This window comes from Micropterus dolomieu, linkage group LG18 (genome assembly GCF_021292245.1).
Source record: "Micropterus dolomieu isolate WLL.071019.BEF.003 ecotype Adirondacks linkage group LG18, ASM2129224v1, whole genome shotgun sequence".
Taxonomy (NCBI): domain Eukaryota; kingdom Metazoa; phylum Chordata; class Actinopteri; order Centrarchiformes; family Centrarchidae; genus Micropterus; species Micropterus dolomieu.
In genome coordinates, this window is record NC_060167.1 from 2,293,405 (window position 1) to 2,299,095 (window position 5,691).

Here is a 5,691-nt window from a genome sequence, read left to right on the forward strand (position 1 = left end):
CCGTGTAGCTTCTGCAAGGATTGTAGCATAGATGTCCTGCCGTTGGTCTTCTGAAAGGAAGGGCAGGGCCTTAAACCTCGGATCCATAGCTGTTGCCTCATAAAGCGTCTCCTTGTTCAAGTACCTCTTGTTGAGATCCTGGCACATGGCAGATTTGATTTGCTTTGTCAAGTTGGAATCAGTTGGGCTGTCTTGTAGATCATGGATCAGCTGGGCAAGGAGTGATGCTACAACTGAAAGTGTTGGAGTGGTCTCTTCTGACATGACTAGTGTAGCTACCTTCATGGGCTTCATAGCAGTGACATCTTCTTCAGCAGCTGTTGTGTCTGCCTCACTGAGGGTGCAGATGTCCTTCTCTTTCTTCCTCACCTCAGTTGAGAGGAGGGCAGCATGGATTGCTGGCTGCTGTTCTAGGCGCTGCAGCATGTCATGTGCACGATTCCATCTGGTAACTACATCAGTGAGCAGTTTGTGGTGAGGCATATCTAGCAGTTTTTGTTTTTCATGCAGTACCTGGCTGGTTGGTGATTCTTCTCACTCTTCCCAGCAAACGGGTGACTGGTGTTAGCTGCAGTGAAGCTGTGAAGCCAAATTCAATGTATGCACAAAACATTTAATATGTAGCATACCAGCTAGCTGCGCTGCGATGGTCATGTTTGACGCGTTGTCTGTGACAATAGCGGGGTCCTTGCTTTTTATGTCCCCTTCCTCTATACAGGATATTAACAGCAATGTGCAAAAAATTCACTGTGTGTGGGGGCACGAGAGTCAGACAGTGGGGACCCGGGCCTTGTTGTCTTGGAAAGAAACTGTTCTTGTGGCGAGAGGGTGGGAGGAGTCAGCTGCAATCTTTCCTGCTCGCCTCAGAGTCCTGGAGGCGTACAGGTCCTGAAGAGATGGAAGATTGCAGCCAATCACCTTCTCTGCAGAGTGAATGATGCGCTGCAGCCTGCCCTTGTCCCTGGCGGTGGCAGCAGCGTACCAGATGGTGATGGAGGAGGTGAGGATAGACTCAATGATGGCGGTGTAGAAGTGCACCATCATTGTCTTTGGCAGGCTGAACTTCTTCAGCTGCCGCAGGAAGTACATCCTCTGCCCAGGAAGCGGAAGGAGTCCACAGTGGCGACTGGGGAGTCACTCAGGATGATGGGGGAGGGTGGGATGGTGTTGAAAGCAGAGCTGAAGTCCACAAACAGGATCCTGGCGTAGGTTCTTGGAGTCCAGGTGCTGGAGGATGAAGTGAAGGGCCATGTTTACTGCATCATCTACAGACCTGTTTGCTCTGTAGGCGAACTGAAGGGGGTCCAGGAGTGGGTGTGTCCACAGAGGTCAGGGAAATAAAGTGCTTTGAGTGCCTCGTGCTGTTTACCTGACTTACCTGAGTTTACCTGACTACCTGCCTGCACTTCACTCTCATTGACTCTTTGCTCTTCTTGTGTCCTAGAAGGATGGTCCTTCTTCATCCTCTCATCAAAGTTGTAAACATTCGCATTCACATTTGACAGGAAAGTGAGGCTATGCCGGTATCGCATCAGCTGGCTGAAGTTTTACATTTGGTTTTCATTGCTGCTCCACTCAGGTGCGCTGCACAGGCTACTGATACCAATGTAATGAGGTCTCATGCAGAATGTGACGGAGTAAAAAGTCGATATTTAGCTTAGAAATGTAGCGAAGTGAAAGTAAAAAGTTGCAACAACTAAAAATACACAAAGTACAGATATGGGAAAAAACTACTCGAGTACAGTTACAAAGTATTTGTACCCCGTTACTTTCCACCACTGGACATGAGGAACACAGCACCACAGCAAGTGAATGAAGGAAGGAATTTTATAAAAGATGCCAAACCTTGGTTTTGTCTTTTCAAACGTAAAACATGTCAAGACAAGACAGAAATCATCTGTGTTTGGCCCCAAGAGGGAGAAACTGAAATCCCGTCTGCCTGTTGGATCTTCAGGAAGCAGTTAGCGGGTCGAATCTCCAGTCTCACTTTAACAGTAACAACAAAGAAGTATCTGATCTGATACTTCAGTAAAAGTAGTAATACCACAGAGTAGAAATAATCTGTTACAAGGAAAATTCATTCATTTAAAATCTAACTTAAGTAGGACAAAAGTATAAGCATCAAATTACACTTAAAGTACTGAAAGTAAAAGTACTCATTATCAAATCGGCCCATTTCAGAATAATTATCTTATTGGATTATAATTACTGATGCATTAAAGCTGCAGTCGGTAACGACTGAACATACGTTCCTTTCTTAATTAGATTCAAAATGTAGGCCTACTTTTATGAGTGATTTCACTCTTTAATTACACATCAAATGTAGTCAAATAAAAAGAATACCAATGACAACCTCCATTGTTAACTGAACTTAGAACAGGAAGACCTCCCTAAGCAAAATCTTGCCACAGGGCCCTCCTACATGAGTCGTGAGCCAAGTAAAAAATTTGCTTTTGCTGCACAGTCACACCTGACGCTGCAGTGCCCTCACTACAGTCCTCCCTCCTTTTGTAATAAGCCTTAATGAAAACCTCTTCTAGAAAAATCCTGTGCTGGTTTGAATGAACCTCTGCGCACTAACTCAGTCAACTGACTGGATAAACTACAGGTTTGTTTTCCACTGTGGCATGTGAGCCTTTTTTAAAATAGTATCTTGACATTTCAAATTTTAGAATGTAAAAAGATTATTAAAGATATACAGCTGCTTCCACTTTGCTCCACTGAGGTGCTGCAGGAAATCCCAGCCAAATCTCAGCCAGCCGCTGACTCTGGGAGTAAAACGGGCTCTAAATGTTACAGAACTTTCACTCGGACATGAAGGCTCATTCTAACAGACAGACAGACCCAGCAGCTTTATTTCTGTTGCATGTTGCATTAGGAGCTGCTGACTTTTATTCTCATGAATTATGATGTTGCCCCACATAAGATGAAATATTACATATAGAGTCCAGTCATGAGACATTTTAGCCTGTTAGCATCGCAGCTACATGTTGGCGAACAAAGTTTTCTAAACCAATAAATAATGTAATGTAGTTTAATTTCTTCTGCAGGAGGGTTCACATGTTTGGTCCACACTGAAACATCTCAGCAGCCTTAGCTGTACACTGTGTTTACTGCCAGTTAGGTAATGTTAGCATGCTCACACACTAAACAATGTTGGTGAACATGTCAGATTAGTTGCAGAATAAAAACCTTCTCATTCATCACCCTGACTCAGCTTGATCATATAAAACATAAAAATGTAACAACAGTCCTGAAACAGCTGAAAAAGCCTCTTGTCTGACATGCGGACTTCAGCTGTGTGTTCACATATACGGTATCTCACAAAAGTGAGCACACCCCTCGCATTTTAGTAAATATTTGATTAAATCCCTTCACATGACAACACTGAGGAAATGACACTTTGCTACAATGTAAAGTAGTGTAGCAAAGTGCCATTTCCTCAGTGTTGTCACATATGTGGGACCCACAGTAATGTTGGCCTTGTTAATGGACTCTGTTGGCATGTTGATGGACACATGGCAGTGGGCCCCCCCCATTCTAATGTAGCATTTTAATTGTTTTGATTTTGCTTTAGTAATCTGATGTATATACTCTTGTACAATAACAACTGTAATATTTTAGTAGGTCAGCGTGTGGGGTTGTGAGGGACCACGCAGTTAGGCATGAGGAGTCAAGAGGGAAACTTAAAGCAAAAGGGTTTTATTTACCAAAAAAATCATTACAACAAAAGATAAAGTTTTGGGCCCATAAAAGAGGTTAAATAAACAAACTAAAGCTCTGAACATAAGAGACTCAAAAATACAACTGACCTACTATACAACAAACAAAGGGGACTTATATATTGGCTGATCAGACCAGTTTTGACACACAGGGGAAGACTAACAACAACAACACTACATCATAACTGCAAACACAACAATACTTATGTAAAAAGAAATGTACATTTACTTAACCTTAACTCAAAAATACTCAAATATAATATAAATCTAAATCCCAAAATATTTAAGGAGAGAATAAAGCCACCCCCCAGACATAGCAAGCAGTGGTAGTGTCCAATCAGGCCACCTCTCCTATAAAGCTGCTCCTGCTCCGAGCACCAACCCTTTAAGCCAGCAGACTTCCTGGATCTCTCCTGGGTGTGGCATCCAACACTGGTAAGCTCAGAAACAAGAATTACAACAAAATGACAATCCAAGAGTAACTAATGGTGTGTGTTCCAAAAGATGCTTCTGTATAGTCAACTAAAATAAAGTATGTGAAATAAACTAAGTGTCCTGTAAGTTTATTTGTAACCAAATAAATATTTACAACAAAATGTCTAATGTGTATGAATGTATATAAACTAATCTCAAAGAACACAACAAACTCAGTGCATGAGGTTACCGCTCTTCATCTGGTTGTGAGGCCACGGCTGTGGCCATCACACACCCTCCCCCTTCAGAGCTGCTGCTGGGCCAGCGAGAGAGATAGTCTGCAGTGGTGTTGAACTTGCCAGGGATGTACTGGACTGTAAACCGGAATGGCTGCATGGCAAGGTACCACCTGGTAATCCGCCCATTGGTATATTTCATCCTCTCCAACCACTGCAATGCCTTATGATCAGACTAAGGTAAACTCTCTGCCCATCAGGTAATACTTGAAAGAGTCCAGGGCCCATTTGACTGCCAAGGCCTCCTTTTCCACTGTCGAATAGCGGACCTCTCTGGGTAGAAGTTTCCGACTGATATACGCCACAGGATGTCGTTCCTCCTTGGGTCCCTGTAGAAGCACTGCCCCCACACCCCTCTCAGAGGCATCAGTCTGTAATATGAACAGTTTCTCAAAGTTTGGACTATGTGCTTGAAAGCAGCCACTGCCTCCCCTGTCCACTGAACCTGGTTGGGACATCTTGAGCCCGTCTTATCTGTTAGTAGAGCCGCCCTGGCTGAGAAGTTGGGGATGAACCGATTGTAGAAGCCAGCCATCCCCAGGAAAGATCTTAACTGCTTCCTGGTCTGTGGGAGAGGACATGACTCAGGGCGGCTGTGGCTCAGGAGGTAGAGCGGGTTGGCCGTTAATCGGAAGGTCGGCGGTTCAATCCCTGGCTCCCCCTGGTTGCGTGTCGAAGTGTCCTTGGGCAAGATACTGAACCCCGAATTGATGAGTGAGTGTGAATGTTAGTTTCCGTTTGAGCACTTAGGCTCAGTGTATGAATGTGTGTGACTGGTGAATGCAGATGTAGTGTAAAAGCGCTTTGAGTGGTCGAAAAGACTAGAAAGGCGCTATACAAGTATGGAGCATTTACATTTGACTCAATTGAACCTGAGGTTTAATTAACCCACCTCCAATAACGAAACCCAGGTACTCCGTTTCCTTCTTGGCCAGGACACATTTAGCTGGATTGATTGTCAAGCCGGCAGAATGGAGGCGGTCAAAGACCACTTTGAGATGCTCCACATGTTCCTCCCATGTTGTGCTGTAGACAACAATATCATCAAGGTAGGCACAAGAAAACTCAGACAATCCATAGAGAACTTGGTCCATTAATCTTTGAAACGTTGCTGGAGCCCCATGCAGCCCAAATGGTAACACCGTAAACTGGAAAAGCCCCCAGGGAGTTCGGAAGGCCGTCAGTTCCTGAGATTGCTGGGCCAGGGGCACTTGCCAGTAGCCCTTACAGAGGTCAATGGTGGTCAGATATTTTGCTTT